The sequence below is a fragment of the Aulonocara sp. 'chitande type north' Nkhata Bay genome, linkage group LG19 (genome assembly GCF_057382095.1).
Source record: "Aulonocara sp. 'chitande type north' Nkhata Bay isolate Kocher_YH1m ecotype deep benthic linkage group LG19, A_spYH_male_GT1.1, whole genome shotgun sequence".
In the NCBI taxonomy this organism is placed as follows: Eukaryota; Metazoa; Chordata; class Actinopteri; order Cichliformes; family Cichlidae; genus Aulonocara; species Aulonocara sp. 'chitande type north' Nkhata Bay.
This window is the reverse complement of record NC_141362.1, coordinates 17,216,251-17,240,900: the sequence shown is the minus strand read 5'-3', so window position 1 is coordinate 17,240,900 and position 24,650 is coordinate 17,216,251. Positions and strand designations below refer to the sequence as shown.

At 38.0% G+C, this 24,650-nt stretch overlaps 1 protein-coding gene across 4 annotated transcripts in view; it reads left to right on the top strand.

The window, feature by feature from the left end:
- The window catches only part of LOC147306764 (leucine-rich repeat and fibronectin type-III domain-containing protein 2), a 144,709-nt gene that overhangs the window by 85,836 nt on the left and 34,223 nt on the right, over positions 1 to 24,650 (top strand). For all 4 annotated transcript variants that reach the window (XM_086274746.1, XM_086274743.1, XM_086274744.1 and 1 more), the window contains one exon: positions 19,017 to 19,104. The gene's annotated coding sequence lies outside the window, so the exon portion shown is untranslated. The remainder of the gene's footprint in view (positions 1 to 19,016; positions 19,105 to 24,650) is intronic.

The window sequence follows — 24,650 nt, the reverse complement described above, 5'->3', positions numbered from 1 at the left end:
TCCCCACGCTGCACTGCTAGGGTGCAGGGGTCATGTAGTACTAAATCTCTTACTCCAATATTTAGACGTTTGTAAAGGAAAACAGTGTATTCGCAGTACAGGGCACTCCACCACATGCTCAATGAATCAGGAAGCAGCACATATCCTGCATAAAGTAAGAAAGCCACAGTTTCAAAACAAGCTTGACGAGGGAGAGGCAGTAAACACTGACCTACTGCAGTAACATACAGTGTTTGTTCAATTTCTCCTGATTTGTCAGAGTAACCTGGTTACTTCTGCATATGTAAAGGGTAGATTTGCTAGGTGGCTTTTGTGCTTTTGTTTCTGGTGTAGCTGTAACACATTGTGTCTCAAATGTGTGTGATGTATTTTTCAGATAGATGAACGAGGTCCCGGGTTCCATTTCTCTTCTCATAACTGAAAATGACAGGAGGACACAGGTTAGATATTTAATCTGCTGCCCCATTCGGTTTTGCGGGAAGAATTTGCCAACTCTTGAAGGCAGAACCATTAGGAAGGTTATGATGGTGAAAAAATAAATATTACTGAGACAAAAAGAAAGACAAGAAATAGACCAATGGATGGGGATATGCTTTTGTTGCTGTTTTGTTTAATGCAGCTAAAGTGTGCTTACTGAACACTTTAAAAAGTAATACCTTTTTGATTGAATATTCAGGTATTAATCCAATCACCAATATATGATGTGATGGAGGGGGAATGTTGTGTGTGTGTGTGTGGGTGTGAAATGGTTTTTGGGGGCTTTTTTAGTTTTATCAGAATGGTGGGGATCCCATAGCAAACAGCTGGTCTGCAGATTGCAGCTCCTTGTTGATGAATAAGTTCAGAGGAGAGTGGCCAGATTAAGTGGGGTAGAAAGGATACCATGACCCAAATAACCACAATTGTGACGAGTGCACAGAAAGCACAACACACCTTAGCCTTTGCCGGACCCTTCTTTCATTCACAACATCCACCATGATAATCAAACATATCATAAATCAAAAGTAATTTTAGACAGGTTTCAGTTCAGTGGATGTCAGGGACCTCACCAGTTGGCAGGTCTGAATTTGAATGTGGTAAAATGTTAGCTTGGCAGCATGAATGTGAAGCACTTTTTAAATAAGCATGAATAGTTAGCATCACATAATCTTAAAGGGAGGTTTCCAAAACATCAGAGTCCACGACTCCAAGGAATGAAAGCTATTTTCAGAGCAAAGGCAGGCCTGACCTAGTATGGGATGACTGCTTATATTGAAGCGATTGTTGGTATAATTCTCTCTCTCTGGTGCTCAGTGTATATTTTGTGAGGGGTTTTTTTTTATAATCCATAGCATTTCAGTAAATCTTCTTTTCATTTCTCATGATGTTTAAGATCAATAGGTTATCATGTCTTTTTAGACCTCAGAGATAGAAATCATATAAATCCCCCTGCTGAGTCCATGCGGAGCTCTTCCCGGGTCAGCCCTGTGTGGATGTTGAACTGCTATCAGGCATCTGTCAGGGATTGACCGTGTGCAGATTGTGCTTGCTAACTTAAAAACACAGAGCATATGTGTGCAGCTCTATTTTCCCGATAAGTCAGTCACCCAATATCTTTCTTAGAGATTATTTCCTATGATGTTGAAAAGGCTGAGCAATATGTCAAAAGGTATGAGACTATACAGGAGCTTCAAGAGTCAGAAATGTAACTGGCAGTAATAACAGAAATAAACACAGCTTTTTTTTTTTTTTTTTTTTTTTTTGCCTGTCCCGTTTGGCTCTTTTGCCATCAGAATTGTTGTCTAAAGGCAAAGAAAGATGCCCAACGGATTTACTTTATCAAATTGATCATCCCAGCCTTGCCGTAATGGTCCATTTGATTCACCTTTTATTGTTTATTTTATTTTCACTTACTGAATACGGGACAGACTTGACTGGGGGAAAGAAGGGGAGAAAGAAAGAGGGAAAGAGAAACAGCTGAGAAGAGGGATGGGGGAGAAGGGCAAAAGACAAAAACCAACAGAATGAGCAGAAAAAAAAATGCATATATCGATCACCTGGATCACCTGCTGAGAAAGAAAAAAGAAAACAAGCAGAAGAGAACAAAAGTAATAGAATAAACAACATCACAATGATATATGGGAATATGACAGTAAATACTAAATATTAAACATTATTGTGCAGCACATAAGATCAACAGAACACAGTGTGCTTTGAGGTAGGAGCCAAAAAGGGTGTAGTTTGTGGGTGTGATCACCCGTGTGTACACCTGTGAGCATGGACGCGCTTGTTTTTTGTTTTTTTTTAAAGGTTCCTTCATGTAATGAATGAAAATAAACACAGCTTTAATGTAACTTCAATATAAAAAAAAATTTAATATCTTCAGATGTTAAAAGGTTGTGCTGGGCAGCCAGAAATGAAAAGGAAAAAAAAACCCACTGTATAATAGATAAGAACTATCCTCCATTTTATAGAATGAAAAATGAACAAACATACAGCTGACTCGGTTTTCTGTGAAATGTAATAAAAGTAAAGCAAGCATAAATACACTATTTAAATGAACTAGCCTAAAAAGATTAGCTGTCATACATTAAAGCGTTTCCATACCAAGGCTTCAAATACTGACATCCTATCAAATACTGCTTGCTTTGCACAAATAAGTCCAAAGGATTCCTTTATCTAGTCAATTGAAGCCTTGATGTGCTAGCTACAGATAAGGGTCTTCTGTCAGTGAGTAACAAAGGCCAAAGGTAGCCAAACATATGAACAGTTTTGGAACAGAAGTTCACAGTATAGAGAATTATACTGCATAGTGTTCACTCCTACCAGTAGGAGAAAACTGAACCTTTTCATTCCCTTAAGAAAAATGTCAAATTTTCTTTTCTCCAAAATGTGACATTTACCCAGTCTTCTAAAAACCATCCTGTCACAAGCCCTCAGCCAGCATTTGTACTGCTTACATTGCAATGATGTGATGATATGAATCACTTCTACAGGAAAAACACTCAGCAAAGCCCCCAAGCATTCTGATTTACAAAGTTGGATTAGAGTCTTAAGCTATCTCCCCAAACTCTTCCCCTCCATTCTTGTTCTATCATTTTCTCTTTCTGGGAGAAAATTGGCATCATTTACTGCTGTCACCGCGGAGCTCATTGTCCCCCATTATCCCAGGGACAAAGCTACCGTGACATTGAATTAATCCGTGCTTGTTTCAATTTAGCTTTCGGGGGGAGAAAACAGATAAAGAGTTCAGGTAAGGAGGCACCATACCCCAGGCATAACAGAAGAACTGAGCTGATTTCTATAAGACCGTCATGGACATGTTTGTTTTTCTGTAAGTTGTTTTTTTTTTGCTTGGTTGTTTGTTTTTTTGACTTCAAATTGCTTCATACTTACTGTACAGTATAGAGTAACAAGACAGATCAACTAAAACTAATCTTTTAGACAATAAAAGGAAAAAAGGTGTTGTGGCGCATCAGTTGGCCTCACCACAAAAGGTGAAGCACAAAACAGTGCTACTGAAGTTAGGCAGAAGCTTTAGGAAAAACTGGCAGTCCTATTTATACTGTTCTGCTCTTCCACTGAAATGTAAACCATCATCAGTAAAGCTCACTGTCTTAGATAAAGCTCTTTCCAGGAGTCTAATTATAGCAAGTCCAATAAGCTGAATTGTGAACCTAGAGAAAGCTTACCTAATTATATCCACAGTATTTACCTAAGAGACCAGAATTAGTGTTGAGAGAGTCAGAAAGTTGATCCAAATAGGTCTGCCAAGTAAATGGCTTTACTTGGCAGACCTATATTTCTCTTCTCATTCCAAAATGTGGCATGTGTTGTTTTATTTTTAGGTTTAGCTTTTGGACAGTCTGTGGTTGCTGACTGGGCTTCGTTTCAGTTCAGCTCAGTTAATATAGGTCAGATCAGTAAGGTACGTTTTATATTTTATATTGAAGTCCAACAATCCAAAAGTTATTTTTAGCACCCTTAGAGTAGTAAACTGTACTGTAATATTTTCCTGAAAAAAAAAATTTGCTTAATGTACCGTTTATTGTGACTCCAGCTGAATATTGTAAATGCCTTTGAGGCAAATCAATATTACCAGGAAGTTTCTATACACTTATAGTATAATACAGCATTGTCCTGAGGTACATTAGTCCTGAGTCACACTCTCTTGCTTGAGACTACCCCATAACTCATCTGAGCAAAATCAAGACAAGCATCACATCCCGCTATTTATCATAAATTCAATGTAAAGGATTTAAACTGTAGAGTGATATTGCAGAAAATCCAGGAGACTGGAGACTCTGGAGAAGCACAGAGACTAGTGCGATCGTGGCTCAAGAGTTGGGAGTTCGCCTTGTAATCGGAAGGTTGCCGGTTCGAGCCCCGGCTTGGACAGTCTCAGTCGTTATGTCCTTGGGCAAGACACTTCACCCGTTGCCTACTGGTGGTGGTCAGAGGGCCCGGTGGCGCCAGTGTGCGGCAGCCTCGCCTCTGTCAGTGCGCCCCAGGGTGGCTGTGGCTACAGTGTAGCTTGCCATCATGGGTGTGTGAATGGGTGGATGACTGGATATGTAAAGCGCTTTGGGGTCCTTAGGGACTAGTAAAGCGCTATATAAATACAGGCCATTTTACCATTTAGTGGCATCATTGAGCAGTAACTTCAGATGATTAATTTAGACGTGGTTTAATAGTTATATGTTGTGTGGTGTGGTTTCTGGTGTTTATGTGGCTGAGGGCAATGTTAGCAACTGGTTAGGTCAAGCTAGTGGTCATTCTCAGGGTAGTTGTTAACATTTTGGTAACTGTCCAGTACAAAGGATAGCTGAACTGTGTTATTCTAGAAAACTAAAAAACAAAGCAAAGGAACTAAATCTTTGGTACGTAGATGAGGACATGCAGATTGAACCTGTTAAAAATAATTTTATAACATAATTATACTTCTATAACATATCATTACACTTCAGTTTTTGAAATGTTTCACTATAGATCACGCTGCTTTGTAATTTTTACAGTAAAAACATTGCTGTCGTAGAATATTACAGGCGTACTACAAAATTAATTTCAAGCTGGCAAATCTAATAGCCAATGGTTTGAATTCCTCTGAGAAACAGAGTTTGCAACATTGCTATTAAGAATGTTACTTCGAATAGTGATTCTCAAATACTGAGTGCTGGTCTGCAAATGTGTTATCGGATGGGAGCTAACACCTCTCCACCCCCACCATCCCCGGTCCATTATCTTTAATCATAACATGAGCTTAGGCAGACAACCGAGTGTGGTACAGTAGACTGTGGATGCATTTATGTGTTAAATATAGTGTTTGACACACAGTGCACTCATAGACACCAGCAAATTTAATTTAACAGAGCAATGTTTCAATCTAACAGATATCTGTCCAGCATTGTCATCTTGTCAGCTTCACTTTGAAAATGAATTTTGTTGTCTATCCCAGGAGTTTGTCTTGATGTATCCTGCTCTTTATTTTCTTTATTTGGTCCAGCATTCAAATATTCTTTTGGAAAGATATATATTTGTCTGATATTTTATGTGTTTTTCATCTTTTGACATTTCCACAGAGGCCTGTTCAGTCCTCTACACAGCAGTATTAGACAGCTTTGGTCTGTTTGGCCCAGCCTGAGAATACACTGGCTCTCAATCAAACAAATCACCACCACCTGAGTGATGGATGTTCTGTTTATTGTTTGTGCTCTTCTTTGAATTTTTATTTGAAAATTCCTGACAATGATTTTTGTTGAGTTCACATTTTAAGGAGCTACTTATGAAGTTTGTGTGAACCTTTTGTCTGGCCTTTGGCTTTACTTCAATTTTTGGTACAGCACCTGTGCAAGGTGCTTGTACAATGAGCATAATATGACCCATATATTAGGTTCATTGTGTCAGCCCCCCTTTTGACTCTAGAGATGTCGCCAGGAACAAAGGGAAAGCTGCAGGCATGGTGTTATATGGTACTGTGCAAAAATCCAGAGTCACCACTCATTTCTTCATAATTTTCTTCAGGAAAATTGGTAATAGGAGCAGAGTTTGTTTGAATATGTGCAAATATACATTGACTGTTTGATCCTTTGAATTTCCCCTTTCTGTATTATGCTTGAATGGCTCACAGGACACACTGGTGAGCCGCTTAACAAAATAAACGAACAAGCAAAAAAGGAAAATAGTCAGGTATTGAAAATGAGTGAGGAAGCAGCCATTGTCCAAAGAAATCTTTGAAAAACCTTCAGAAAGCCTGGAGAACTATTGCTCGAAACTAACTGTTAATAAATTAAAAGAAAGTCTCCTTGGAAGTAAAATATGACGAAATGAGAAGCTCGTGAGCCACAAATACTATATAGGTTTGTTGCAGACTGTTTCCCACTTTGATCCTACATTGTACATAATCATCAAATAATATCACAACATTTTGCTTTAAAACAGTAAACCTGGTGTTTTAAGATAAAATATACCTTCCCCTACCTAAAACTACTAAAGTTATTAAACCAAAATGAAGGGCAAAATATTTATTTCTGTATGACCTAAAGTCCATGCTATATGTTTTCTTTTAGTAGGTCATTCAGGTTGGCTCAGGCTATAATGTCTGCTTAAGACGCTTTGAATACTTTGAATGACTAAATCTTCTCAGAAACCCTGTATTAAGTATGGGAACAGAGCCATATGACCCTACTATAGTTCATCAAGTAACCCTGTAGGTTATGCCTACCTCACAAAGCTTCTAGTAACACCTGTATCCCATGTAAGCTTATGTGACCTTCATTGTGACATTTTCTAATCTGAGGGTCAATTATTAAGCAGATATTCAACATGTAAGAGCAGTATTTTTACCAATCACACATTAGATCAGAAACTGATGGTTAGTTATCATGCTTGTAATTTCTTAACCCATTGACAATACTCAGAGTTATAGTTCTATAATAAAAGACACCTCATATTACAGGAACTATAACCTAAAACAAAATTCTTTTTTATTAATATACATCTTGTTTCTAATCTGGCTAATGTAGAACTTTTATAGAACATGAAAAGAAATAAATCATAAATCCTTTTTCAGCAAAAACCTTTTTTTCGCAACATTTTTGTCGATAAATGGCAGTCATTCATACCCGTGTGCTGTAGCAGGTAACAGTGAAGTATCAAAGTGCCTCTTTTAATTTGAATTTAACTTAAAATTACTTTAAAGTGCTCTAAGGTCACAATGTCTATGTAAAATCAACCTTGAAAATTTGCAGCCAGGAGAAGAAATGGCAAATTTGCTGAACCTGGGAATGGCCTTCCTATTCTGTCCCATCCCAGCAGGAAATCAAAAAGACGATAGCAAGTTAATATCAACTTGCGATCTATTGATTGCACTTGTCAGCTTTTACAATCTGGCCTATTCTGTTGGTCTCAGAGTTTCCTGGTAGCTGAGGTGAGCCCGTCCTCTACCTGACAAACTGCTACTCCTTCAGCTGTCCAGTTCTCACCACTACCCAACTCATCACCCCTCTTAAAGCTGCACACAAGAGCGCTATCACGATTCACTAATCCTGCTCATTAAGTCAGGCCCCTGGGCTCTCATTACTGTACATCTATTCCCACATGCCTTGTATCAGACTTCTAGCTTTCATCTTTGGCAGCATGTGCAGATGACATGAATTTGCCATGTGCAATATAGTATGTGTGTCAGGATTTTGATGTCTCTGTCAGCTGCAGGACCAGATAACATGGGAAAAGGCAGCTACTCTCACTTCATTTTGGTGGTGAAGGGAAAATTGCTTGGATTGCACTCATGCTGCTTGTTACAGACTCTCTGTCAGCTTCTATCAACGTTACTTTTTATACTATAAAGCTGGCCTTTAGCACACACTGTATTCACCTACGTTGGAGCTGAAGTGTTTTCTTTTGGACTCTGATATTCCTCTTTGAGTTGCAGGGATAGTTATAATGTTATGTGTGTATTTGCTGTTTGATACTGCACATTAAGCCTCCGGGCAGCATCCATCTTGCATTTATTGCTGTTATTCTTTGTGTTTTATCTTATTGCGCTATACCAAATTCACCCTGAAGTTCTGAGAGCACAAAAACAAATATACTTTTCATAGGCTGAAAAATTGAGTTTCCTTGACTTAATGCAATTCTGCCTGCTCTTCAGCTTGTGTAAAGGTTGTGGCAGAGTGGCAAGTGCTCGAGGGATCTATATTAACCTCCCTTTGAAGTTACCCATACAGCCCGTGAGCTCTTTGGATTTCCTTATTAAAAGCCTTTCTGATTCATCTCGGAAACAACTGAGACCAATCGGGAGCACCGTCGTCAGAGTCCAACCTGCATCTGAAAATCCTGGTGATGCATCATGCCCATCCAATCGCATAAAGCCCTTTGACAAACGGTGCTAAAATGCCAGTGACAGGCAGCAGGAGATGGGCTTGAAGAATGAAAATCATCCGCTCTCAGACTGAATCACAAAGTTGAGAAGCTTTGGCTTTCCGTCAAAAAATATGCACAGGCTGATGAGGTGTTCTGTTTATAAATGACTGGTAGTAAGGATTTTTTCTAATCCCAGAGGGGGAAGAGAATAGATGTGAAATACTGTACCAGAGGAGTTAAGTGTATGACAAGGTATTACGATGAAAAACCAGGGGTTGTCTAGGTGATAACAGCTAATTATGACTCAGCAGTTTTCTTTATATCCTCCACAGAATGGAGCACAAGTTGTCATTTAAAACTGTGTAACTCTAGCAAATTGTTGGTACATGGGACATTTTGTTACACAATTTACTCTTTTATTTAAATATTATGTGTCTAGATGGGTGGGCTCCAGCACCCATGTGACCCTAATAAGGATAAGCGGATAAATGGATGGAGTCTACATGTGAAATTTTTTGATCTGGTTAAAAAAAGGTAAAGTCAACATAATATTTAATAGCAATAAGTGAGTAAAAATGGTTTCCAGTGTGTTTCACTGCTGCAACTGATTGTTGCATTTGACATATGGCAGGAAAAACAACATAAAAGTCACAAATGATTCCCAACATATGGGTACCAGCAAGAGTGAAAGGGATCATTTACAGAATTGTAGTGAAACCAGCTGTGACATGGGTTGTGGAGAATAACTTAATTGTTTCTCATACTCTCATAAGGAAGTATCTTTAAAGAAACCTTCATTTTCATTCTTTGTCTAATTTATATGTCATCACTCAATGTACGCAATATATTTTTTCACTCTTTCTATATGTTTTGTGGCCTGTTTGCAACAGTTCAGTTGAGCTCAGGCTGTTTTGGCTCCTATCTGTTCAAGGCCCCAATGAGCCCATTCTGTTCTGATTAGTCAGCTTCCAAAAACTGATTTCTGCTGATTCAAGAGACCATTAAAAATATTGTGCATAAATAGTAGATCCAGACCACCTAGGTGCGTTTCATGTGTCATGAACAAGTATCTCTCTATAGTTATTTTATCACAGTCTGATTTTGTTTTTCGGTCTAATTATATTTTAGACAGCTTTTGCAATACAAGTAAATGCACCGTTACTACCCCATTAAAAAAATGAAAACTACCAAAGCTGAACCTCAATCTAGACCGCATCAACTGCAAAGTGAGGTATTTATTCATTAAAATAGCTTTCAAAAAGTGGCCCATCTACCACAGTAGGGAATGCATGTTTTCTACAAACAGTCACATAATTTTAAATTCCCATCTGTTGTTATTGCAGTAAAACTGATTTCACAGAACTGATTTGAATCCTGGCAGGTTTGGTTATGCACAAAAACCAGGTTGTTATTAAAAGAAAGGACATACTGTAAGTGGAGTATCTGCACAAGCCTGCACACTGATTTTTAGTTGTTTCAAGTGAAGCTCCTGTGATTGTCAAGAAATCTGTCCAAAGTTGTCCAAACTCATAGATTCTGAATTTTCTATTGCTCTACTCTGGTCCACATTATCACAAAACAACCATCGGAAGAAGTTATAGACAAGCAACAGATCTAAAATTTTCTTTCCATTTTTGTAAAATATACAAAGGGTTGTACTCTTCAAACATGCACATCTAAAGTCTTTGACACTAGAAGTCAGGCTATCAGGAGCCAAACAGACTCCTAAATTGACCACATGCTCAGAGTGGCAATTATAGACGTTTTAATTTGCCAATTTAGCAGCAGGCAGGCTCTCAAAATGTGTTTTCCCTCCCCAGTGCTTCATTGAAAGCTATAAAATAAAAACACGGAAAGTTGCTTAAAATAAATCAGCACCTTTACAACTAATGTAATGGAGCAAATATGCATGTAAATCTGGGCTGGGTAGATTAATTAGAAACATACTAGGAAAAGATTACAATCAAAAATACAATCAAATGGCTGATTTCTCTCTTTAATGAATAATCAAGAAGGAATGTTTATGTTGCTTAGTGAAAATAATATAGCAATCATGGCCTTATTAACTCACTGGCAAATCCATTCATCCATCCATGATGGGGGTAGGGGGTGTGGGGTGGAGTGGGGTTACTGGAAACTATCCTGTTGTTTAGACTGTGGGAGGAAGTTGGAGTACCTGGAAAGAACCCAAGCAAATGTAGGAAGAACATGCAAACTTCACACATCAGAACTGTGAGACAACAGAAGTAGATTCATAAAGTAAAACAAAACAGTCCTAAATCAACCAAAATCTTCATATTTTAGATTCCACAAAGAATCCACAGTGCACGTCAATGTTAGACTTGCTGTTTGATGGTTAGCATTTTAAAAAGAATGTGCTTCATGTGTCCTCTCCAAGCATTTTTTTCAGTCAAGAGTTTATTAGCAAAAAGTGTGATTAAACTGTCTGTGCTCATTAAAGTTGTTTACAATGTCACGAGTATATGTATCTACAGTAGATATGTGTATCTTGCCCAAACACAGGAAAAAAATGAAGGTCAAAAAGACAAATGTTTTAAATTAATAAATATTCTTAGTGTCAGGGAGACAAAGGGTGGAGGCGGTGGTCCTCATTTCTATTCAAGATGGGTGTGCAGAGGAAACTTGGCCAGTTTAAAGTTGAAACCTTGAAGCGTTACCTAATGATCTGAGTCACCTTCACTCCATTTAAATAAACTATATCAATACATATTGAAAGGGGAAGATTGTGTTAGCCTGTTTAAGTTGCTTTGCTGGCTCTTTTCATCTTCTTTTCAAGCTCTTTTGGTTAACGATCCTGGCACCTGCCAATATAAATTAGGACTGCTTTTCACATTTTGAAGCTGTGGATCTGTATTGAGATACCTTTCAGGAGGGAATAAATCCTGTGAGCCATTATAGGCAAAAGAACAAAGTATTTAGCTGAATTGAGGATGTTTTTGGGAGCACTGTTGTCCTGACAGTAGTTGTTGTCATGCCAAAATGACTGAATCAATTTGTGGCATAAGGCCACTTTTGCCCCAGGGATGTTTCTTTTTTTCCTTTTTTTTCAATTTTACACTTCATTTCATTTTTACATTAAACATTAGATATTACTGTCTGCTCAGTGTCTGAATGGCACCAAAGTAACATTACCTGGGGGTAGAAAGATGCACTATACTCATGACAGCCACCAGCCAATATCACAGAGGGATGCATTTTAAACTTAACCTGGCTCGCTGCTGGACAACACATCCACCAACCTCCAAGGAAAAAAAAAAAAAAAAACTCCAGATGGCCAATCTGACTGTGTCATCCAAACTGGAGTAAACATGCTCATACTTCTCCATGCCTAGACGTCAGGGATATATAACATAGTTTGAAGTTATAAGCAGGCCAAAGAACTTCTTAGCCCACTTTTAGAGTTATTACAGTAAAATAATGAAAGTTGCAGAAGAAACATTTAAATAATAAGCTCACATTATGGGTTAAATACATGTTGATACCCAACCAACCATGGCTTTATCAACCAACCGTCCCTGGCAAAAAGTAAAAGAAATAAAAATATAACTATAATGGATGGAGTAGACTTTTTTTTTTTTTTTTTTTTTTTTTTTTCTTTTAAACGACATCAGAAACAGCAGTATGCGACATTACGTGATGGCAGAGCTTCAGTTCATCCTTTGTCATTTTTTTTTTTTTTTTTTTTTTTTTTTTTTTAATAAATAGGACAGGGGGAATGAATGAGAGAGAGAGGGGGAGAGAAAGAAAGAAAACCAAAGGGGAGAAGAGACGGTGAGAAGGGGGGGGAAGAGAGAGAAAAAAAAAAAAAAAACTCCTGGGTCACCTGTATGGAGAAAAAAAACAAACAAACAAACAAACAAAAACAAACAGAGGAGACAGCAAACAACAAAGAGCAACATAATAATAGAGAAAACAAAGCACCATCACAATAAACTAGCTAGTCATAGATATCAGTATTTACTAAGTAATAAACGATATTGTGCAGCACGCAAGATAGACAGCGCACAGTGTGCTTTGAGGCAGCAGCCAAGAAAGCTTTAGTCCGCGTCTGTGAATACCCATGTGTGCATACCTGTGTGGATCAGCATGCTTGCATTCCAAAGGTTTCTCCATGTAATGATCTGCTAGGGAGTGTGGGGGGGCCACAGCCCCGTCCTCCAGGGTGTGAAGCGGGTATGGAGGAGATCAAAACTCCAGACATCCAGAGGCCCCCAGAAGGAGTAGACTTTTAAAAAAGTGTAATACTTTTATTCATTTGTTGAGTTGGTTGAAATGTGGTGACTCTGAAGGCCAGGGCCAAGTTACAAACTGTTCTCAATTTATGAAGTGGGGTATGGAAACATACACACCTATCACCCACAAAGTGCCAATATAGTAAACTCCAGTACGTATCTGTTGCTTTATAGACAATTGTATGTTGTAATAATAATAGTAATCGTGATAATAATAATATAGGGTTGACACAAAATCATAAGACACACTTTATTCACCTAATGACGCACCAGTGTATGTATGGATGCCATTTGGAAATCACTTCACTGTAGATTTTGCAGTCGTGCTTGGACAGAAAGGCCCTAAAAATAACCGATTACAGAAAAATTGTCAGCTCTATGACAAGTTAAATCAACGAGAGGCTTTAAGATTGCAGTGGAATAGATTAAGTCACCATTATGATCAATTAATGACAGTGGAACAAAAATTACTCCCTTCTGGTTTTGTTCTGTCTGCATTCGTATCATATACAGAATGAAGTAAAGTCTTTGAATGAAATCAATAGGTAGGCACCCAAGAAATGATCAAATCATCAGTTCATAGTATTTGGAATTTGTATGGAAATTTGTTAGAACTGGTGTATGAGTTATGACCAAAATGTATTTTTTGAGATGCCGGTGACCTTTGACCTTCCCACTCTTAAGTGAATTACGGAGGCCAAATTGTAAATAATTTAAAATATTTTTTGCAGTGTATTTATTTTTATGAATATGATACTGTCGGGCAATCCGAAAACATAATTATTTAGGTCATGGCTGCTGCTATTGTGTAGGTATACACATTTCAAGGTCTTGCTTGAAGGATTCAACACAAGATCCTTGTATGTGTGCTCAAAAGCAGACAAATACCACTCAGTACACATCCCTCACCTGCCTTGCAATTTTCTTCTGTCTGTTATCTCCAGTGCTTTCAGTGTAATGACGAGTGTGTGTGTTCTGAAGCTTTGAAGCTCTTTAAACTGCACTGGCTGGATGAGTGGTCACAGATATGGAGGGGAAACCACACACACTGCATAATGACAGTGTGTGTGTTTCGATAAACCCTTTTCTCACGGGCACTAGAACCACCCTGGCAGAAAATGTGATTACACTTCTCAGCGGGAGGTGCAGTGTAGCATGTTGTTGCGGGGGGTTTACCTGGCTTGTCATTGAGACCCATGTTTGTCTCTTACCTCAACCCACTAACATCTTTGTGACGCGTGTAAGTCCGAGGCAGATTGCGGAGGAAGAATTTATGTGTGATTTTTTTTTCCTCTGTTGTTTTTTCTTTTTTTTTAAGTTGAACGTGAGTCAGTTAATAATGACTGAATGATGCGTAATGTGGATGACAGGATGACAGCATGTGTTGTAGCCTCACTGGTGTAAACTGACTATTAAGTTAAAGTGAACTGAAATATGAGTGAATGAAGAAACCAACATGCTGTGGTCACAAAGTGGGTTTTTAGTTTGAGCCAGAATGGTAAAAGCCTGCCAGCTCCCAACAGCTCTCGTGACTGAAACACACTTTCCTGAAAAAGAGAAAATGAATAACTCACTTACAGTGTGCCAGAGTAGACATAGTAGATGTATGATAGCTGATATTTAAAGTCTTTCTTTTCTTTTCTTTTTTTTAATGCTTTACATTAATGGTTGAAGATATCCTTTTAGCAAGCCCAACATCTGAAAGCCCATAGCTTTGCCTTTGATGTTTAGGGATAATGCTGGTGTTTCTCTTGTCAACGAATGTTATGAAAAGATCAATAATGCCTTAGTTCCTCTCTTGATATTTTACCAGTGGCTTTTAGTTCCTACTGAAAAACATATCTTTCAAAATGAACGACAAATATACAGTTTCCTCATGTGAAATGGTCAAGTACAGAGCACAAGACACTGTTCTGCAATTAAAATAAGTGGAAGTCTTAGCTTGAAGCACATACTGAAAAAATGGGGTGGGAATGTAAGAATATCCATTTAACTGCCATTGCAATTACTTGGAAAGAACCCCAGTGAGAAGCTGAACGTTAAAAACAAATCCAGAGCTAACCAATGCCTGCTAGAGGAATAAAACTGAAACCTACTTGCAAGTATTTTGGTCATGTCCCCAAGGTGATGATGTTGTGAGCTGAAATCTTGTTTTCATAATGCTTTTTAATATAAATAATATTTGGGGGAGGGTGGAAGAGTGGTGCAGTTTTCACTCCTGTTGTCTCACAGCAAAAGCGCTTCTAGTTTGACTTGTTGGCTGGGTCAGGCCTTTCTCTGTAGAGTTTGCATGTTCTACATGTGCCTGTGTGGACTCTCTCAAGGTCTTTTGGCTTATAGGTAACATACATTTCACAAGGTAATAAACAAGCAAACTTTGTCCGTTTTACTTGTAGTCTTGTAGTACTATTTCATTTTGTCTTATTTCTTAATATTTACTTGGTTACTCTAATAGTAAAATGATAGAGTAATTGTAGGAGGTAACAGGTAAGAGATACAGCTGATAAATCTGGAATTACAGTAAGTCTAAAAGTATGTTTCTCCGTCCCTATTTTGAATAATATATTTCTTAGCCACTGGCCTTGATAATAACATGAATAAACCCTTCAAACGAATCATAAAACATCTTAATTTGGATATACTTGGTAAAACTTTCCACTGTACATTCTGTCATTTTTGTCAGGCACTGGTTTGGGACACCGTGTGTTTCCAGGTTTCAAGCATGAATGCCAATCAGTGAGCCACGTCTGGAGTTTGAAGCGAACAGAACATTTCATTAAAATCTTCATCAGTCTCTGTTTTGTTCTCATGTTATTTTCTTCCAGACGGCAATCTGTTCTGCCAGACCTCAACTCCTCAAAGTGAAATTTCAAAGAAGGCAAATGAAATGGAATTTATTCATTTTACTTGATGCCATACTGAGATTAAGCACCCAGATTCAATAGTTTGTCTTTCAAATAATGCTACAAAAATCAACAGCCCTATTTAATTGAATATATGGATTCCAAGATTGACCTTCTTTCTTTTTTTAGAACTAGTTATCTTTGCTAGGAACTTGAAAATGCATTATATTACTGACAATTCGTTTTTTCAGTGAGCAGAGTTTTGCTATAATATCCACAATATCCAGATATTTTCATTAAAGACTTGTGATCCCTTTTTCTTATTACCAACTATTAAACAGGAAATAATGCTTCATAGCAAAATCCGATCCATAAAATTCAAACAAAGAACCAGTGAAAAACTTTACACGATAACACATTTGTCTTCAGAAGACATTGGTCTCTAGTGGGTGTTGCAATTATGACAGGGATAAAGGAGGAAGCGGAGTGATATTTTTAGTAACAATTTCTAACCAGCTTCAGCATTGCTGATTGTCTAGATCACAGCCTTCCTCCTCAGTCTGTATTTTCAGGTTCGAGAGGTGATGGTGAAAAGTCATATCTTCTCAAGATCACAGTTTATTTCCTGTTTGGACCTTCATGTTTTGCACTTTTTTCCACTTAGATTCATTCATTTCATTTTTATTTGCTGGTGAAGTTTAGTCACAAAAATCTCAGTTGGGTTTAGTCCAAATAAGGATCTTTTACTAAAATATGCCCCTAATGTTGCTATAAGCTACATACGTCACTGAAATCATGCCAAATTGCATAGAGTGTGAGAACATCCTGCACATATCTGTGACATGGCAGTGGCTTAGAAACTACGACATAGTCCTGGGACTAAGAACAAGCTGGTTTTATAGAAACTACAAAGTCTAGACTGTAGGTCAAGGTGGATTTGCCCTGATGATGATACACCTGTTGGTCAGGATTGTTTTGTTCTTGTGCCAAAACCTAATTAAACTTTTCCCATTGCACAGTCACATAATAATATCACTACATATTATGTCCACAATGCCTGAAGATTATTCAAATAGCAGTGAAATGGTTTCTCTGAGCACCTATGACATCAAGCTGTTTTCTTCATTGCCTGCTGGTTCACTAGATTTGATTTCAGCTGCTGAAACAGAATGTCCCCTCACTACCACTTCATTAAGCTGCTGATTTTACATTCATATTAAGTTCATATTTGTAAATGAACTATTTAAAGATCAATTTGATGGTGACTGAAACACGGAAAGAGGAGCAAACAGATTTCAAATGCATTATACATTTTATTAATAGGCTTGTTGTGTTGTTATAATGAAACTCTGCTCTCCTGGCATCTTTGAAAGTCTCAATTCCCTCAGTCATTTTCCAAGCCTGAATGGGCATCACAGCAGGTTATTTGCTCTAAGCAGTGTCTTTAAATGCAGACAGTTAATGACAGCAGGTCAATAATGTGTTATTTGCATTCCCTGGCTGCTGTGCCTTAAAGGCTAATAATGACATTATAACCGGGGAAATCTCAAATGATCAGCATCAACCCACCACACACCTTCTCAGATCATTTCACCTTAAATATTCCAGGAAGTCAGATCAATTCTCTTAGGTAAGTATGTGGTGCATGCTGTGTTTGGTAACACTGAGACTGACAGGTCAAGTCCAACTGGGGACCAGCTAAAAGCTGAGGTTGTTCTTTTTGTAGGATTCCTTGGTCTTGTGACAACTGTTGATGAGCAAAATCTAGCCTGGATGGAAAATACAGCTAGTAGTGCTCTTGGACACCTTCAATTCACCAGCCTGTCATTGTGAGATGATGAGGAAAGGGGATGCAGGAGAAAAATGAACCTGAATGAAACAAGGTGTGTTATGAGACATTGAAGACAGGCAAGAAGAGAACAGTAGATAAAAAGGGGTTTCAGTGAAAGGGAGCATTGACTAGCTATGAAAAGATGGCTACCCGTCCCTGACCCTGGTTCTGCCGGAGGTTTGTTCCTGTTAAACAGGGATTTTTCTTTCTCACGGTCTCCAAGTGCTCGCTCATGTGCTTGGTCATGTGATTGTCTGGGTTTTCTCTGTATTATTGTATAGTCTTTACCTTACAATATAAAGAACCTTGAGGTGATTGTTCCCGTGATTCGGTTCCAGAAAAATACAAAATTGAAACTAGAGAATTTGGATCGTTTGGCTTTTGTGTAGTTAGGCAAGATTCAGTAAGAATCTGGTATGAGGCGCTAACCCACACCAGCCCCATTAGGGTCTATTCCCTCCTGTCAGCAGTCTTTCCAGGCTGTCATCTGGTCTTTCCCTGATTGTCAGCTGCCCTTTTGCAGCGGTCACTGGATCACTCCAGAGTTCTGATTCAGTAAGAAGGACTAGATGTTACAGTCCCTGATAATGCATTACTTTAGATGGAGAGACTCTTGAGGAAAGGCAGCCCAGAAACTTTGTCGCAGCACGCATCATTGTGTGCCCTGAGCTAGAATCTAATATTGGGTGTGGCTGGCTAAGCTCTAGACTGGGAACTGCTACTGGTTGGATTTGACTGAGTTCCGATCTGGAGACTATGGGGGAGTCTGTACAACAATGAACTTCGAATTGGGTGCTGATGCCCTGAGGACTGTGGGGATTCTCCTGCCTCTGGACTTCAATTGACTGATTTGACTTACTTATTAAAAAGCAAGAGAGAAGTGATACTCCCTAAAGGATAAGTGGAATACCAATATGTTTGTTATCAATGTAGAAAAGAAAGAGTCATTAATTTTCTGAACATCACTTACAGCAAGACCATGTTTTCAAAGCACACTCTTAGAGATTATATTGTTCACTGTAGAGGGCATATAATGCATGTAAGAACAAAAAAATGGTTATGCATGATATCCTGCATTAAGTCTGTAATGCAGCACATACATGAATCTGTGCCCAAACAGATTCATAGACACGCATTCAAACACACCCACACTCTTACTCCCACAGACGGCAAAGACATAGCACAGCTTCCAGACTGTGTGTTTAGAAAGGCAAACAGCTTGTAGGGACAACTGGTCGCAAAAAATGAAAGAAAAGAGACAAATAATGTGCATTAAGTCATTGCAGAGATTATAATGTCACTCGGGAGCTGCAGCCCTGCACAAACACCCTGCTGTGCTCTATTTCAATAATTTTCCATAAACCAATCTAATCTCCCTCCCTCCTACACTGTGCTTTAAGAAGATTTTATAGGCTTTTGTTTGAGAAGCAGATAATTCCTTATAAATCATAATAGCGCTCCCTGAATTGTAAAAGGTTTCTCAGCTTAGTGGCATGATTGGTTCACAGCAAGTATGCATGATAACACCTGTATTGTTTGCGATGGACTTCAGATGGCCTTATTTCAGACCACACAATACAAAGTTATTTTCGCACAGACATATATCTGACATGTACGATATGAAGTGTGATTCGTCACCGCATGTGTTCTTCCTAATTAAAATAGTCCTTAGCAGAAGTATATTGCAATTGAACTTTGGTGACCTTTTCATTTTTGGCTTCTTATATACTTCTCTTTTATTTTGTCCAGGCTAATTCTTCACCTTGCACTTTGAGTGTGAATGTGTGGCCTTGAGATATTTCCAAGGGACCATATGGCAAAATACCGCACAATATAGGTAAGATTTGATCTCGTTTTGTCAATTTTTGTGTCGGAGACAGGAATAGTTTTAGTCCTTGACCTTTCTTTTCCCAGCACACATACAAAATGAGGGCTTGGCAGGATATCCACTATTCAAAAGATATTTAATCCAATAAATATTATGGAAATGTAAGAAAGACATGATAGTGCACAGTGTTTCTTTTTATAGTGTATGTAACCTTTCTCTCAATGGCTAAAAAAGAAACTACAGTGTTTAATACCCTGTAGTTTCTTTCAGTGAATTAGCAGCTATGTCAACATATTCGACTGTCTCATTAAGTGTATAGCTCACTGTCATCAAGTGAAACCTCTTTTCTCTCATTTCCATTAAATTCATTCCCACATACAGCTGTTACCCCATACCTAAATGCCCTGAGTAGGAAATCCCAATTTGACTCCTACCAGACTCTTACAGCCATTAGTGAGCATTTCTTTTCTTCAAAGTCTTGAAATAAAGTGAAACTGTCAAAATATATCCTAAAAATTTCCATAACAGATGTGGAGAACATAAACAAGTCAAACAGTCTAATAACACTGCCCTCCACATATTAGGCCTTGCATATTATTTAGTCATTGCAGGCACAAAGTATTCTAGTTTTCACCTGTCATGTACATAGCCTGTCTTAGCTGCCAAAAAGGTGAATTAAATGGACTTAAAAGTGTTGCGTTCTTGCACAATTAACCACCTACCAAAACGTGTGTGCTATATTTCTGTTTTTACAGAGTAATTTTTAGTATGGTCTGTCGGTGAAAAGGTTTAATAACTACATTAACATCATATTGATGATCTAAAGTGACGCACCACCAATTTTACACACACACACACACACACACACGGGTCATTGCTCGTAATATTACTGCTGCTCACTTTGTGAAAATAGTTGCATAATATCTTCAGTGACTCAGCAGGGAGCCTTTCAAAGTTTGAAAGAGAAAACCCTGATGATTTCTAAATTCAGAGACAAATGCCTACAAAGTAAATGTAAGGTGGGTAAATACATAAGCAGTGAGATGATATTATTTGGATGCACTGTGGGAAATATTCCACCAATTTTGCATGTCAGAGTACATCTACTCAGGAAATTATTACCCTGCATTTGAAAACAATTGAATATCTTCTGAGACCCTGCAGAACTTTGACAAAATTACTCGATAGATAAACAATCCTATTGGCTGAGTGTTCAATAAAGTGTTATACCGAAACATTCACAATAGCAAAGGAGAAACCATTCAGCTTTGCTCCAAATCAGTCTCAAGGTTGCCTGTGTTACATTTTTGTCACACACCTACCTATTCATCTTGATTTTCTTGTCTGAAGTCCCTGTGAAATATGAATACAAAAATGGGCAGTAACTGTCTGTTTCCAGTGAAACTACGACAGTCCCGCTCCTGACAGAACAATGTTGACACAATAGCTATTCGGGGGCTTTAAGCGTTATCACATAATCTTGATCAGCAGATGGAAGTGCCCACTTGTTCAAATTTATATTTGAGTTACAGGGTGATGCACAAAGCACTCAAAGAGTTATCTGGAGTGATTTTTGGATTGACAGACTTGGAATTATAGAAACAAGCATTAAGAAAGCCAATGTTAAGGATGCCAATATCATGCCTATACAATTAGTATAGGAAAAAATAAACACCACTTGCTGTTTCCACCACAGACTCTCTATATAGGTTCATGTATTCATGTCCCACCAATTAATTACACTGATTTGCAGTTTTTAGACTGTACCAACTTTAACTTTTCCAGCTAAGGTCCCAAATTGGAAGCAGCGAGACTAAAGTAAAAAAAAAAATGTAAAAACTTACAGTAATGCAAACAAAGATGAATTCACACGTGAGCAAATGTTAGATGATTAAGCTACAAGGAATGCAGGAGGGATAGCAAGTGTCAATCAATCACCACATACCAAGCGTCAAAGCCTTAACTTCCCAGTAATAGTACAACAATATTCAAAATGACCTCCGCCATCAAACAGGGAGATGCTAAAATTAGCCAATCAAGATGGTAATGACTTGTTGAAAAAGAGGGTGACTAGCTGTGATTATTCTGAATGGAGTTCATTTGGTGTGAAGGATTTTTTTGGTGTCAATATTTAGTAGCTGTTCAGTCTGAAACACAATCAAATAAAAATGCTGATTTTGCAAATAAATTCTTAAGGGAACTATGCAAAGTTTTCCTGGGTCAGGGGTCAGCAGTTAGCTGACTAATTTATTTGCCTTATTTCTTGTATATATGCTAAAGTTAGTGTTCCAGGTTGCTTTTTATTGCCTAAGTAGGTATCAGTCTACTCAAAAATCACACAAGAATGTTCTCCAAATGTTAAATTCCTTTAAAGGTTAAATTCCTGACCAACCTAAAGAGTTACACAACTGACTGAGAAGGATTACTTAGAAGGAGTTGGAACAGGGACGTAACTGAAAATTAGTGCATTTAGTCACTTTAGTGATACACTGACTAAATACTTTTAATATAGCATTTTAGTTTGTATTTGTATATTTGACAACTCAAATTATTTCTCAGTTTAGGACATATTTGCCCTCTCTTATACTTACTCACAGAGCTTTTTTTTATTTTTTTAATTACTTGCACAATGGGATTCTGATGGCTATAAATGTGCTGAAAAAACTGACAGTGTGCATACTATGAACCATTTGTAGCTGTCTGATGAGTTGTTAAATGCAGACACCCATTATTCCACCTATACATCTGAATATAACATTAAACGTATGAAGAGGTTGCAGGTGCAGCAGAGTGTGATGATGATTATGGGTGCGATTCTATGATTATAAATGCTTCAAAATGAGGCTTCTGCTGTGAAAGTGATGTCACTGAGCATCAGTCTGGAGCCTCTGTGAAAGCTGTCCTACTTTCTTGATGCACACTTTAAATCCATCATGATATGCAGGAGATTCAATGCGATGCTCTTAGGCTTTTGACACTTTATTCTGGTTCACTCAGAAGGAAATGACGCTCGTGAAAAAAATAGAGATATTTGAAGACATGCAGAATTATTTCCACTTTTTCTATTTTTATATCATTACTTTCTCCATTTGGCCTCAGTCTTAGTAAGCCCTGCAATGAAACAAAGCAATGCTTACATTCAGAGCTGCGGGGGATTTGTTTTCATCCAAAGTACGTCCAGCTTAGAGCATACAGTACTTAAAGAGAATGGATTTGTGTCTGGTTTTTGTTGGCACTGAGAGAATCAAACTGTTACAAATCATTTGAAGCTGGTACTTTGGCTCTGACATACCTTTTTTATACATCTAACACAGGTTTGGATTGGATGGATTTAATACAGTGTAATGTGATTATATTAATGCCCATAATATAAAGTAAAGTGCAGTTGTACAAGATGATTCATAGGTGTCTTTTGTGACGTGGAAGATGGTGCGTCACATATTTTCATTAATATCTTTTTTTGGTGAAAAGGAAACTCCTGAGGCTGAGAAGATAAAACACAGATAGATGAGGACATATTTTTAGACCTCACTGAGTGAAAGCTTGCTAAATCATTTTTGACCAACAGTAAGGGGAGCCGACAAGCTCTGACTCAGTAATTGCATTCCTCTTTGGAATGTCTCTGGAAATCCATCATGCATTGTTTCTGTTAGTTCCCCCTTTTCATCCCAGGATTCCAAGAACACTGAAATGTTAATGGAAACTGTTGGCACACATGCTACAGATGTTAACTTTCAAATTACAGGAGCCTTGCTATAGTCAGATAACATCTACATTTTCTCTTGTACTTAATTGCAATCTGCTTCAAATTAATCATCTGATAACTAAGTAAGATGAACAAATGTACAATAAGTATCACAACCTCCAAGCTGTAATTTATAATGAATATTCTATATAAACTTTAAGCCCAGTGGACATGTGCATTGTGAAGGAAAGCAGCCATCACCCAAATCCACATCTACTAATCCCTGTGCAGAACTTCTTGGCTCTCTAAGAGTATATCTCCTATCTTTTTGTAGGAGTCTTTGCTTTGCAAGTTTAACGTTTTGAATAACTCACAACAGTGACGAGCAGAAATTGTAGCATCTAAAATGGTAGATGTTTTCCATGTTCTTTGTTGCTAGCTTAGCATACAAGAGGCATAGGGAAATGTGGTTAACCTGGGTTTGTCAACAATCTAATGCTCACTAAAACAGAAAAACAGCCCGCTGAAACACAAAAATCACACAAAAAGAAAAATCTGTCAAATGTATTTGCTATTCTCTAACATGTTAAGATTGGCATGGTCTTATAATGTAAGTTAGCTAAGCTGACTTAAACAACCTCTGTTTTCTATTGTGAATGACAATTTTAAGAAATGCAAATATGTTTGGAAAACAACCTATCAAAGGAGCTTTGATTTGGTGAATCCTCTTGAAAATTTGAGAAAGAGGCCTCTGTTTCTTCCCATGGCTCCCTAGGAAAACCTAACCACTTATTATTTCTGCCTGAAAATATGATATGCCATGACAGAGTAGATTTTGTCACAGTTAGGTTGTCAGGATTGAATCTGTTCACAGCCTAAAATTCAAAACATGTCTGATACAATGTCGTCTGCTGCTACAGTCACAGATGTTACACAGAAGTACTGAATGGATGAAAACAGGTGGTCATCATCATCAGTGTGTAAAATTAAAATCAATTTGATCTTGTAAAATAATGCACTCTATCTACTAAGTGCCATAGCAGTACACCTATTTTACAGGTCTTGGAAATTGTCCATGTTTGGCTCTTTCTACTACCATTCAAAGTACAAATCAAGGCTTCTAGCTTGAAAAAAAAACCTCCTCACACATACTTGGTGTGAACACACTCTGAGTGTTTGTGTCTTGCAGCTGAGCGGCCACATGCATCGGCAGGAAGAAAGAGGCAGGTGTGATGACAGGAGGGAGGGCTGGTGGTAGAGGGGGGTTGGGGTGATCAGGAAATGGTGTAGGGAAATCTAATTTATTTTTCATACGCTGCTGAGATGGAATGTCATATATCATGCTATGCAGCAATTTTGTGCCCGTCCCAGGCTCACAAAAGATGAAAGAAAAGTGATCAAAGATACCGAGGGAGAAGTCAGCTGCTGGAGTTGCTATGGGATCCACTTCCAGTGAGAACAACATAAACTGTGTTGAATTACTCATCCAGTCGCTATTGGTTTTTAGTGTGGCACAATTCACTTCAAACATCAATGTTAGAAACTTCAACAATCTAACATCCTTTGGGTGAAGCATACACATTTTCTTAGATACGCAATGCTTTTACATTTTTATTGCATAATCAGAGATAAAAAGATTGAATGAAAATTGGACTAATCTACAGACAGAATGAACTAGATGTGTTAAAGAAACATCTGCACTGCCTTTTGATTGAAACTTAAAAAAAAGAAAAAAGAAAAAGAATAGCTTGCTAGGTTTTATTTAGACCACAGACTGTGTATAAATAAGCCCATGTTTAATGGTCATCAGATTTGCATTGCAAACACAGCCTGAATATACACTTGCTGGCAACTTCTATTGTATTGAAAT